Here is a 14,782-nt window from a genome sequence, read left to right on the forward strand (position 1 = left end):
GATGTATTTAAAGTAGGCCTGATACAGCAGAAACCACTAAATTAGGAAATTGCTAAATTGGGAATTGTATTTCAACCCAGAACAAAAAATGTGCTTTGACGGACACTAAATAACTTGCCCAGCCAGAACAGTACAGCAGTAACGACAGATTTAGCGGGATATAAATTTGAGGCCTAGTATTTAGGCACTGGGTGACAGGTATAGATTTACTGACGGAATTAGACTTGGAAATGCACAGTAGCGTGTGTGTAAAGTTATTCTGAAGAACCCTATGTGCACCTTGAATATTATATACCCTTTTAGGGATAGATTTCAAATAGCTCTGATACAGCAGAAACCACTAAATTAGGAAATTGCTAAATTGGGAATTGTATTTCAACCCAGAACAAAAAATGTGCTTTGACGGACACTAAATAACTTGCCCAGCCAGAACAGTACAGCAGTAACGACAGATTTAGCGGGATATAAATTTGAGGCCTAGTATTTAGGCGCTGGGTGAGAGGTATAGATTTACTGACGGAATTAGACTTGGAAATGCACAGTAGCGTGTGTGTGAAGTTATTCTGAATGACCCTATGTGCACCTTGAATATTATATACCCTTTTAGGGATAGATTTCAAATAGCTCTGATACAGCAGAAACCACTAAATTAGGAAATTGCTAAATTGGGAATTGTATTTCAACCCAGAACAAAAAATGTGCTTTGACGGACACTAAATAACTTGCCCAGCCAGAACAGTACAGCAGTAACGACAGATTTAGCGGGATATAAATTTGAGGCCTAGTATTTAGGCGCTGGGTGACAGGTATAGATTTACTGACGGAATTAGACTTGGAAATGCACAGTAGCGTGTGTGTGAAGTTATTCTGAAGGACCCTATGTGCACCTTGAATATTATATACCCTTTTAGGGATAGATTTCAAATAGCTCTGATACAGCAGAAACCACTAAATTAGGAAATTGCTAAATTGGGAATTGTATTTCAACCCAGAACAAAAAAAGTGCTTTGACGGACACTAAATAACTTGCCCAGCCAGAAAAGTACAGCAGTTACGACAGATTTAGCGGGATATAAATTTGAGGCCTAGTATTTAGGCGCTGGGTGACAGGTATAGATTTACTGACGGAATTAGACTTGGAAATGCACAGTAGCGTGTGTGTGAAGTTATTCTGAATGACCCTATGTGCACCTTGAATATTATATACCCTTTTAGGAATAGATTTAAAATAGCTCTGATACAGCAGAAACCACTAAATTAGGAAATTGCTAAATTGGGAATTGTATTTCAACCCAGAACAAAAAATGTGCTTTGACGGACACTAAATAACTTGCCCAGCCAGAACAGTACAGCAGTAACGACAGATTTAGCGGGATATAAATTTGAGGCCTAGTATTTAGGCGCTGGGTGACAGGTATAGATTTACTGACAGAATTAGACTGGGATATGGCCAAAAAATAACCACACTATTGCTGGTTAAATGCACTTGGTGTGACAGCTTGACCAACCACACTACTGAGGGTTAAATGCACTTGGTGACAGGCGCAGCTTGCCCCTGATGTAGTATATGGCCAAAAAATGAACAGACTATTGCTGGTTAAATGCACTTGGTGTGACAGCTTGACCAACCACACTACTGAGGGTTAAATGCACTTGGTGACGGGCGCAGCTTGCCCCTGATGTAGTATATGGCCAAAAAATGAACAGACTATTGCTGGTTAAATGCACTTGGTGTGACAGCTTCACCCTGATGTAGGCTTTAGCCAAAAAACAACCACACCATTGAGGGTTAAATGCACTTGGTGACAAGCGCAGCTTGCCCCTGATGTAGTATATGGCCACAAAATAAACAGACTATTGCTGGTTAAATGCACTTGGTGTGACAGCTTCACCCTGATGTAGGCTTTAGCCAAAAAACAACCACACCATTGAGGGTTAAATGCACTTGGTGACAGGCGCAGCTTGCGCCTGATGTAGTATATGGCCAAAAAATAAACAGACTATTGCTGGTTAAATGCACTTGGTGTGACAGCTTCACCCTGATGTAGGCTTTAGCCAAAAAACAACCACACCATTGAGGGTTAAATGCACTTGGTCGCAGCTTGTGCTGGCGCACCACAAGACACAAAATGGCCGCTGATCACCCCAGAAAAAAAGTGACTGACAAACGGTCTGGGCAGCCTAAAAACAGTGAGCAATTGAGTATCAGCAGCTCAATGATGCACAGCTGCAGATCGATCAATAATCAAGTCCTTTGGAGGAGTTAATCTGCCTAATCTCGCCCTACTGTCGCAGCCGCAACCTCTCCCTACGCTAATCAGAGCAGAGTGACGGGCGGCGCTATGTGACTCCAGCTTAAATAGAGGCTGGGTCACATGGTGCTCTGGCCAATCACAGCCATGCCAATAGTAGGCATGGCTGTGATGGCCTCTTGGGGCAAGTAGTATGACGCTTGTTGATTGGCTGCTTTGCAGCCTTTCAAAAAGCGCCAAGAAAGCGTCACAAAAGCGCCAAGAAAGCGACGAACACCGAACCCGAACCCGGACTTTTACGAAAATGTCCGGGTTCGGGTCCGTGTCACAGACACCCCAAAATTCGGTACGAACCCGAACTATACAGTTCGAGTTCGCTCATCCCTAGTTATGACCCATTTATGTACGACTCTAATATTGTGTTCGTCTGTCTTTGTTAGTCCGTCTCTGCACTTAAGTAGCATAGGGACTGTAAACCAGTTGCGGACTAGCTATCTAGGGCTTGTACTGCAAGTAGGTAGGGAAAGCAGGCTGGGTTCTAGCCTTAGGGCTCACTGTCCTTCTCTGTCCCTATTTACAGTTGTAACAATTTGCTGTGACCACCCTTTGCCTTAAAAACAGCATCAATTCTTCTAGGTACACTTGCATACAGTTTTTGAACTCAGCAGGGAGGTTGTTCCAAATTTCTTGGAGAACTTACCACAGTGTAGTAGGTGGGTGTAGACCTGCTCAAATCCTTAAAGGGGTTGTCCCACTTCATTAAATAGGTTTTATCTAATGTATTTACCCCCACAGAACATATCTTCCTATCTATGTCATAATCAAAAAGCTACCTTTCTTACAAAAAATCCTGTTATGCGATCCCTTTGTTGATTTCGGTATCCCATGGATACGGCCTCTTTCGTCCGGCCGCATCGCTGTGCCGCGCCTGCGCACAACAGCTGAACAAGTACTCGGGCCGCCTCTCTATTCCTACGAGTACGCGCACGTCCGCGCATGCGCAAATACAGGAGGCGGGTGCCGGAATCAAATAGCCGGCACCCGACCTCTATGACAGGGAGCGGGACCTTAGGGGTTAACTGCCGCTGATCGCAGCCCCCTATCATAGAGGTCGGGTGCCGGCTATTTCATTCCGGCACCCACCTCCTGCATTTGTATTAACATTGGTGGCGCAGTGCACCCCCCCCCCCAGTATAATATACATTGAGTGCAGCCACCCCCCCAGTATAATATACATTGAGTGCGGCCACCCCCCCCCAGTATAATATACATTGAGTGCGGCCACCCCCCCCCAGTATAATATACATTGAGTGCGGCCACCCCCCCCCCAGTATAATATACATTGAGTGCGGCCACCCCCTCCAGTATAATATACATTGAGTGCGGCCACCCCCCCCAGTAATAATAAACATTGGTGGCGCAGTGGGAAGTGCCAATGAGGGTTAAAAAAATAAATAAAAAATTAACCTCCTCCACCAATTGATCGCGCAGCTGCCGGTCTCCTGTTCTTTCTTTAGGACCTGTGAAAGGACCTGTCGTGACATCACTGTGGTCATCACATGGTACATCATATGATCCATCACCATGGTAATGGACCATGTGATTAGCTCAGTGACGTCACCACAGGTCCTGAAGCAAGAACAGGAGACCGGCAGCTGCGCGATCAATTGGTGGAGGTAAGTTAATTTTTTATTTATTTTTTTAACCCTCATTGGCACTTCCCACTGCGCCACCAATGTTTATTATACTGGGGGGGGCCGCACTCAATGTATATTATACTGGGGGGGGTGGCCGCACTCAATGTATATTATACTGGGGGGGTGGCCGCACTCAATGTATATTATACTGGGGGGGGGGGTGGCCGCACTCAATGTATATTATACTGGGAGGGGGTGGCCGCACTCAATGTATATTATACTGGGGGGGTGGCCGCACTCAATGTATATTATACTGGGGGGGGTGGCCGCACTCAATGTATATTATACTGGGGGGGGGGTGGCCGCACTCAATGTATATTATACTGGGGGGGGGGGTGGCCGCACTCAATGTATATTATACTGGGGGGGTGGCCACACTCAATGTATATTATACTGGGGGGGCGCACTCAATATATATTATACTGGGGGGGGCCACATTCAATGTTTATTATACTGGGGGGGGGCCGCACTCAATGTTTATTATACTGGGGGGGGGGGGCGGGACCTCTCATACATTGTCGGCTCCATGTGGATGACTCATCCACATGAACGAGCACGCAAGGACTGAGCTCTCAGGGTGAGTCATGAGGAGGCGTGGCCGGCCTTCACTCAACTACAGGAGCCAAACCAGGAAGTTATCAGGACATCTACTGCTGGTAAGATTGAAATAGCAAAGTGGGACAACCCCTTTAAGTTTCTTTATGTAATCGCAGTCAGACTGGATGATGTTGAGATCAGGGCTCTGTGGGGCAATAACATCACTTGCAGGACTACTTGTTCTTCTTAACACTGAACAAATGGGGTAATTGGGGAAAAGTAGAACTGGATTAGTTGCCCATAGCAACCAATTCCACCTTTCATTTTTGACACCTTCCTTGGAAAATGATAGATGGAATCTGATTGGTTGCTATGGTGTTCTACTTTACAACAGTTTGATAAATCACCCCAATAGTTCTTAACAACAATAGCTGTATGTTTGGTGTCATTGCCATGTGGTAGAATAAATTTAAAGCCAATCATATGCCTCCCTGATGGTATTACATGATGGATCTGTATTTTTAAGTATTGAGGACACCATTAATCTTGACCAATTAGTATGTTCTGCATATGTTCTGCAGAGTGCCCGTGTAAAGCAGAATCACAATAATATTGTTTTTGTATAATATTGTCTTTGTAATATTGTTTTTGTGTTTTCTTTAGTAACAGTATTGTTGCATTTTTCAGTTACTATTTAGTGGTATTGGTAGTGGTTTTAGTGTGCAGTTGCATGGAGTTGTGGCCCATTCATGAGATGGATGTGTTAATCACCTTTAGCAACGCCTCATACGCAGGTATGACTTTCACTTTTGAACTCCCTACGGTTGACTTTTGCTGCCTGGTGTTCTTCTTACCTTCTTCTTGTAATAAAAAGAAAATAAAAATAGCATTATTGCCTCTTAACCCCTGTTATTTGACTCATGATCTTGAAACAATACCTTTTTCCCTTTTGGATGTAGCTACTGTCAACTGCGTCTTATGTGATTTGCATAGTAAAATCCACAGTGATGACCTGAAATGCTTTTTAGTATATATTCTTGGGTTATGTTTGTGAGCTGCCAAAAACTGGTTTGCATAACTGCACAGTTTTACTATTTTGAAACCGTTCCACATATAATTAGAATCAGTAAGGAGAATTTCTGGTATTCTAGGATATATATACAGTACAGACCAAAAGTTTGGACACACCTTCTCATTCAAAGAGTTTTCTTTATTTTCATGACTATGAAAATTGTAGATTCACACTGAAGGCATCAAAACTATGAATTAACACATGTGGAATTATAACACTGAGCTTCAGTGTTACAATGTCCACGCCAACAGCAGTGTCAGGCTTTTTCTGGGCTTATAATTTTCTGACCTGACAGCCAAAAACTACACATGCTCGCTGCCGAGTACTATAGCCCACCAGCCCACCAGCAAAGGGACTAAAGGTCACAATCAGCATACTACATAATATTACATGTACTTACCGGAGTATAACATACAAATACAAGGCAATAACAAAAACAAACAAACAATAAAGCAGTTCTTCGGAAACAGCTGAGAATAGACATGGAACATGTTTTCTTTTTAGCTCGAAATGAGGGAGGCAGTAAAATACATTTACCCCCCTTACAGGCTTGCTAAATGTTAGTGTGCGGAATAAGCCTATTAGGTCTGATAATACTTGAAAATGATGTTTTAGTAACTAATAAAGAAGCATCTATATTTCCATAATGCACACTTACTTTGTTTCCCTTTCTGGTAAAATGACAGAGATGACACATCCATTTATTTACAGATGTCCTTATCCCAATAATTGCTTACACCCGTTATACAGGGTCTGGCTATTTCTCTAATTTTCTCAATAAATGTCATTATTCTGCAAGCTGCCTGCAACGTCACTGGGTATATTTCTGTACTACTGTTTTGCTGGGAAGGACTCAGTGTTCTCCCTGACGTCACCGACCTGGCTTCAATTCATTAGTGGATGTCAAAGAGCGGAAGGCCATATAACTAACAGTTCAGCTGAAAGGATTACTAAGTAACAATTTTCCAAGCTATGCCCATTCTCTGTACGCAGCAAAATAGATGAATCATGGGATTTTAAAATTACCTTTGCTTACAAAAAAGGACACTTTAAATCATCCTGATTATTTTTCCTCTCTAATTAGAAGTGCAATGATTTATTTAGATTTTTTTTCTACCTAATTGAAAAATTTTCTATCATTAGTTGACATTTTGGTTTATTGTTTAAGGGGTTGGATACAGTCCTAGGAGACCTCAGAGTGTCATAAATTAAAATTTTCTCTATGGATAAAGCCTTTGTCTCAAGAGAGATATAGATGGCAAATCACTACAATATGGCACTATGTCACTGCTTAGCTGTTTCCTAAGTTCACATGATCATCCCACTATAGTCAACGGTTGACTGTACAGCCACTGGAGCGGTGCAGAGGGGAGAGAAGGAGAGTACCCTTTACCTAGAGAGAGGGAGGAATGGTGACCCCTAGCTCCCCTGGCACTGGCACCTGGCTGCCCTGACTAACCCCTAGGCCAATCATGTACCTCGTCCCTGGTATACCCTGAAATAAGCCCTAGGTAGTGAATAGGGTGGTGGGAGCACTAGTCCTCACCACTGACACCTAGGGTAACAACAGGGAAAGGACAAACAATACAAACACCACAAACAATCCTCAAAGGAAGACAACAAACAGGAGACAACAATAGGAGTGAACCGGAGATCCAACAGCTCCAGTTCCAACAGCTCCACAGCAACTCCAACTCCACCAGAGGTCAGAATAAAAGATCTGGAAAGAAGGCCTATATCTGGCAACAAGGGAAGCAGAAAGGGACAATATATAGTAGCTGGGAGTGGCTGACAGAGAACAGCTGAAAGGTAAAGCTACAGTTTCCTAAATGGGACAAAAAAGATCGCAAACCTAAGCAGGAAAACCTGGACTGGAATCCATTACCACCACTAGGTCATGGAGCTATCTCTTGAAAGTGAGTTGCCACCTGCTGCGACCTTCTGAACCCAGGCACAACAGGGTCAGCAATAGGTCATGACATCAGCAGACTGATCAGCAAGTCACAGCTTTACAGACTCTGTTGCAGGTGAGGGATTGCAGCTCAGACACCCATGACCTAGATTATCTCCGGGCAGGGCCAGTTTTAGACCAAGTGTGGCCCTGGGCAAAATTGAAAGTAGGGCCCCAAATCTTGAAATATTGGACTAGCAGTCTGATAGAACCTTGTAGGCACGGACAGCGGTTGCAACCCCAGCAGCTGATTGTATAATGCCAAATCATCTCTCTTTAGCCTTTCCACTGTAAGGCCTTGTTCACACCTCAGTTATTTGGTCAGTTATTTACATCAGTTATTGTGAGCCAAAACCAGGTATGAGTCAAAAACACAGAACAGGTGCAGATCTTTTCATTATACCTTATGTCTGTGTAGCCTACCCTCCTGGTTTTGGCTCACAATCACTGATCAAATAACTGACGTGTGAACAAGGCCTAAACTGCTTATCCTGCAGCCTCTTTGGGTATGTTCACAAAGAGTAATTTCTGTGCTTAAAAAACCTAATGCAGAATCTGCATCAAGTTTTTTTGGGGTATGTTTTTTTTCTAATGCATTTTATAAAACTGTTTTTGATACAGTTTTAGCGTGGCTTTTCATTCATTCCCATTTTCAAAGGGAATTCTGGACATGGACCCTGCATTAAGAATGGCCAGGGCACTTCTTTTTTTTCGTGGTGCAGTTTATAAAACCACAAGCTGAAAAAAAGGGGTTGTCCCATCCAGGCTGCTGAAGTGAAGTGAGAGCACAATGCACATGCATGGTCATCCTCAATTATGTTATGAGTATTCAGAAAATAGTTGATCACTGGCAATTTTATAGCAGTGAATTGACATAATGCTGCACATGCACACTGTTATGGAGGATCTGTGGATGACACACTGTATGGGAACCTGTGGATGACACACTGTTATGGGGAACCTGTGGATAACACACTTATGGGGGGCCTGTGGATGACACACTGATGGGGGGCCTGTGGAGGACACACTGTTATGGGGGACCTGTGGAGGACACACTGTTATGGGGGACCTGTGGAGGAAAATCACAGAAATAAGATAATATTGCACTTAATAAAGTAGATGCAAGCATTATATATGGACAAAGTCCTCACTCTGATATGATAAAATCTGAGACACTTAGATAATATATTTTGATCAAAACACATCTGTGCCCGCCTACCAAGCGCCAAGATGGTCTCAGGTCAGGCGGGTCCTTCGCTAAACCCACCTAAGCCATTGGGCTTCTATGTTCAGGAGCCCAGACCCCGCACATATGGTGTGCTGCTCCTAGTCACCTCCATGTGCATCAAACAACCGATGGGAGGAGGAGCATGTACCACCTAATCAAGACGGTCTATTAGATAGGAAGGGCAAAAGTGCAAAGGAATGCTACTCCCAAGATAAAATAGGAGTGCATTGACACTTGAAGATGCCACTCCCTCAAGCATATACTACATCAATAGTGTTGAACGCGAATATTCGAATAGCGAATATTAATCGCGAATATCGTGACTTCGCTAATTCAAGAATATTTTGAATATAGTGCTATATATTCGCTACATCGAATATTCGTCATTTTTTAACATCTGAAAACATGATTCCTCCCTGCTTCTTCCTGTGGGTCAATGAGTCATTGGCCCACAAGCAACTTAAGCAGGAAGGAATCATGTTTTCATATGGAAAATAAAATGACGAATATTCAAAAAAACCGAATATATAGCAATATAGGGAATATATTCGTTATTTAGAATATTCACATTTTTTTTTCAAATCTGTACAGTTGTTCGCATACTCCTCCCCGACAAGCGTCCTCGTCACCATGGGAACGCCTGTGAGTTAGAAAATACCATCGGATCTGAGTTTTCCCTGAGATCGTGAAAACTCAGATCCGATGGTATATTCAAACCCACAGACGTTCCCATGGTGACGGGGACACTTGTCGGGGAGGATTATGTCAATGTGGAATAACAGTACAGATTGAAGAAAAAAAAAAGACTAATATTCTAAATAACGAATATATTCGCCATATTGCTATAACTTTGTTTTTTAGAATATTCATCATATTTGTCATATTCTAAAACACGAAGTTATAGCAATATAGCGAATATTCGGGAAATACACATATAGACTGCAATTTAGCTAATATAGTGCTATAGTATTTTTTTTTTTATAGTGTAAATTTGTTCCAAATCTGAACTTCAGAAGAGACAAAACAATTTGACTATAAAAAAAAGATTATAGCACTATATTAGCTAAATTGCAGTCTATATGTGTATTTTACGAATATTCGCTATATTGCTATAACTTCGTTTTTTAGAATATTCGTAATATTCTAAAACAAGAATATATAGCAATATAGCGAATATTCGTAAAATACACATGTTAGCCATAGCCATAGCCAACCAATAGGAAAGTTGCCTTATACAGTTAAAAGAAAATCGCAATATGCAAATATATAAATCACATATTATTCACGATAAATAGAATAATGACGAATATTCGATTTAGACGAATATAAGACGAATATTCAATCGAATATTCGCAAAATATCACGAAATAGAATCTGGCATCTCCTGCTCATCACTATACATAAACAAAGAAATCACAGAATGATATATAAATGTGTGGATGTCACTGGCCATATTATTGAAGAAAATCACAGAAATAAGATAATAATGCACTTAATAAAGTAGATGCAAGCATTATATATGGACAAAGTCCTCACTCTGATATGATAAAATCTGAGACTCGTAATATTCTAAAAGACGAAGTTAGAGCAATATAACGAATATTCTAAAAGACGAAGTTAGAGCAATATTACGAATAGTCTAAAAGACGAAGTTAGAGCAATATTAAGAATATTCGTAAAATACACATATAGATTGTAATTTAGCTAATATACTGCTATAGTAATTTTTTTAATAGTGTACATATTTTACAAAACTTAAGTTCAGAGGCAAAAAAAATTTGAGAAAAAAAAAAAGGATTATAGCACTATATTAGCTAAATTACAATCTATATGTGTATTTTACGAAAAATTCGTAATATTGCTCTAACTTCGTCTTTTAGAATATTACGAAAATTCTAAAAGACGAAGTTAGAGCAATATTAAGAATATTCGTAAAATACACATATTAGCCTAGCCATAGTCAATTAGTCATAGGAACATTGCCTTATACTATCAAAAGGAAAAAAATCGCAATACGCGATTAATTCAATCGCATATTATTTGAGATAATTGGAATAATTACGAATATTCGATTTCGACGAATATAACATGAATATTCAATCGAATATTCGCGAAATATCGCAAAATCTAATATGGCACCTCCCGCTCATCACTAGTTACAATGAGAGTGTGACCCCAGCAGCCCTGCATCCCCTTCTCTACATACACTGCTGAATGCCTTTTACACCATGGACTTACCAGCTGGAGAGGGAACAGGCCGGGTACTTTGATAAGAGGGTCCTGGGAGCCCCCTGCAGTCCAGGAGCTGGGGTCAGATGCAGAAGAAGATGCAGAAGAAAAAGGCCTCCAGACCTCCTAGCTACACCCACACAGAACGTCCTGATGCTGGTCTGTGGCATCACTTAGGATTGTGGATAATGCAACATGCTGGGCTGTCACTGAGGTCTGGTGAGATGGGGAGACTGGCAGCGGTGACTGTTCTTACAGAGACCGCTGCAGCATGGGAAAGAGACACTGGGGAGCATGTGGAGGAGCAAAATAAAAGAATTGAATAAGAAAAAATAATAATAATCTTCCACACTCGGCTCACTTAAGTATCTAACAGAAAGGGGGCCCTGGGCAATTGCCTTGTTTTCCCCCCTTCCCCCTAACTCTGACCTTGCCTCCAGGTCAGACTAACTCAAAGCCTGCATTACACAGTGAACACCTATAGCCACAACTGTTAGCCGGAAGTTCATAAGGCCTCTTTCACACTTGCGTTGTCCAGATACGGCGTGTACTCCACTTGCCGGAATTACACGCCGGATCCGGAAAAACATTGAAGATGGATCCGTCTTCAAAATGCTTTCAGTGTTACTATGGCAGCCAGGACGCTATTAAAGTCCTGGTTGCCATAGTAGTAGTGGGGAGCGGGGGAGCAGTATACTTACAGTCCGCGCGGCTCCCGGGGCGCTCCAGAGTGATGTCAGAGCGCCCCATGCGCATGGATGACGTGCCATGCGATCACGTGATCCATGCGCTTGGGGCGCCCTGACGTCACTCTGGAGCGCCCCGGGAGCTGCACGGACGGTAAGTATACTGCTACCCCGCTCCCCACTACACTTTACCATGGCTGCCAGGACTTTAGTGTCCCGGCAGCCATGGTAACCATTCAGAAAAAACTAAATGTCGGATCCGGCAATGCGCCGAAACGACATTTAGCTTAAGGCCGGATCCGGATCAATGCCTTTCAATGGGCATTAATTCCGGATCCGGCCTTGCGGCAAGTCTTCAGGATTTTTGGCCGGAGCAAAAAGCGCAGCATGCTGCGGTATTTCCTCCGGCCAAAAAACGTTCCGTTCCGGAACTGAAGACATCCTGATGCATCCTGAACGGATTTCACTCCATTCAGAATGCATTAGGATAAAACTGATCAGGATTCTTCCGGCATAGAGCCCCGACGACAGACCTCTATGCCGGAAGAAAAGAACGCAGGTGTGAAAGAGCCCTAAGAGAGACATCAGAAAGACAGCATACTAGAGATGCCATTATTTGCCCCTTTACCAGCCACCAAACCTCATCATCTGGGAAGAGAAATTGCACTTCATACCTACTCCTGCTGGATGTACTACAACTTTTCCTTTGCGCTAAGTAAAAAGAGACGTATTCTTTTACTTTTGGCCTGATTCTTTATACCACCTTTCCACTTCACTGATCACCAGGGAGCCTGAGGGAATACACAGTGACACACAATCTCATCAAGACCAATACATTTCATATAGGAATACCATTTTAGGTTTATTTCAGTCTTCAGTCTCCAAAATTTAGACAAGCACATTCATAGTCCCAGGTGCACATCCATAAAGCTAGCATGTGTAACACCCCAGAGTTGTGTTACTACACTCCTCTACCCCGCTACTATCTCCTAGGAGCCTTAATACTCATCAGACATAATTCACATTATCTCTTCCACAAATGTGCATATAAAACTATGTTAAAGGCAATTCTTCATGTAATTAGCCTGGTGTCACGCTGGACAGGATACAAGATACACAGAATACAACAAAACAAATGTCTAGGCAAGAAGCTGGGGATAAAAGTCACCTCCTGACAAATCCTTACCAGCTCTCCCTAGACTTCTATGCCCACATTCAGACCCTAAAGTTGGGAATGAACGTGTCCTCGTGCCTAGGCTAAAGATTCCCTAAAATCCCTAAGATGGTAAAAGGGGGAAGGAGGCAGCCTTCTCCCTCAGAACCTGGAGGGGGCAGGCGTCTCTCTAACAGCCTAGACAGACAATCACAAGAAAACAAAACCAACTTATCTTGTACTGAGCTGAAACAGCAATCCTTCTCTCCTTCCTTCCTTCCTTCCTTCCTTCCTCTGAACAAAACAGAAGCTATAACCCGCACAGGACACTGGGAGTGGGCGTAATTTAAACTCATACCAACGACCCCACCCAGTGCACCTGAAGGGAGGCGGATACAGCTCAACTCCAAAACAATAACAAAAGGCTACACATGTGCTGCTAACCTAGCAGACCTCCGCACATGACCTGAGCAGGGCATGACACCTGGTTACCAGTAGGTGGCAGCAACACATTGGCAGGTACAAGTTACAATTTAGTGTATTTGAGCTGGAATGGATTATTCAAGATTATCTCCCCCTCTGTGGAGAGGTGGGCTGGTCCCACATCCTGCAGCATGGGTGGAGAAGGAAGTTAGAGTGAGTGTAGCCCACCCCCTGCTAGGGGTAGAGTGTGTAGCTCCTCTGCATAGGGAAGAAAGCAAGGACCTAGTCTCGGCTGAGACTTGGCCATATACCTAGTCTGAGCACCTTCAGCTCTGCTGGATAACGAAAGCAGAAACTACAGACAACCTCCAGAGTTCGAGGAAGAAAGCATCCCCTGATAATAGATCTGTAAGATAAGTCCAGTGCCTAGGAGAAGCCTATTCTTCCTCAGCTAGTCTCTCCTCACATAGCATCAGGTAGCAGATAACTGCAGAAGCTAACCCTGCCACAATTACAGAGCTACCAAGCAGACGTTTTTATCCTGCAAGCTCCACATTTAAATCAAAAGTATTCATTCCTGCCAATGATTGACAAAACCTGCTGGGACGAGGAGACCAAAGCTGAATACCGCTTGGATGAAAGTTATTTCAAGTAAACAAACATTTGAACTTCATCTAAAGGTCTGGACATCATTTCTTCTGCAAAATTCCTCTATTACTTGTACTATCACTTCACTCAAATTTATTTTAAGTGAGCCAGGAGTCCAGCCGTACCCAGGTAGGAGACACTGTGACACAACTACCACAAAACTATAGAGACATTATAGGCCATTACACCACTCTGCCATTCCTAATCTGGAACGTGCATTATAACACCTTGGAAGGGCCCTGGGATAGTACCCTGTGCACGCTGCAATGGGCGTCACAACAAATACAGGATATATTAGCCAGCAAACTCGGCCACTGCACTAAAAGTGGTGTCAGTGAACCCGTTCCTGGTCACTGCACATGCAGAAAGCAAACAAAAAAAGTATGGCAGCACAACATTACTCATACAAACAATAAAGAGAAACATGAGAGCACTAAACTATTTTTCTATTGGCTAACACGGTACCAGACTTTTCGCTTTTTCTTTCATACAAACAATAAAACTGGGGAATAGGGATTATTCTAAATTATAGTGGTATAATACCTACTATACATGAAAAAAGTAGAAATTTTTGATCAAACGTGTTGGGCCCATCTACCAGGCGTCAAGCTGGCTTCTGCATATGGGTACTTAACACTAACAGAACTGCCACTCCTGGCTTGACCTAAGCCTACAATGTTCAGGGCAGTGTAGGAACCAGATAGATTTATACTCTGCTCAGAAACCCTGGGCAGATAGGCGGAGAGTGCTCAATCTAAAAGAGGCAGCTACCCTCAATATATACTACAAGAAAATTTAGACAAGCACATTTCTTGTAATTTCTTCTATTTTTTATGTAGGTATAATACTACTTTAATTCAGAAGAATCCCAATTCCCAAGTTTTATTGTTTGTATGTGTAATGTTG

The sequence above is a fragment of the Bufo gargarizans genome, chromosome 3, assembly GCF_014858855.1.
Source record: "Bufo gargarizans isolate SCDJY-AF-19 chromosome 3, ASM1485885v1, whole genome shotgun sequence".
In the NCBI taxonomy this organism is placed as follows: domain Eukaryota; kingdom Metazoa; phylum Chordata; class Amphibia; order Anura; family Bufonidae; genus Bufo; species Bufo gargarizans.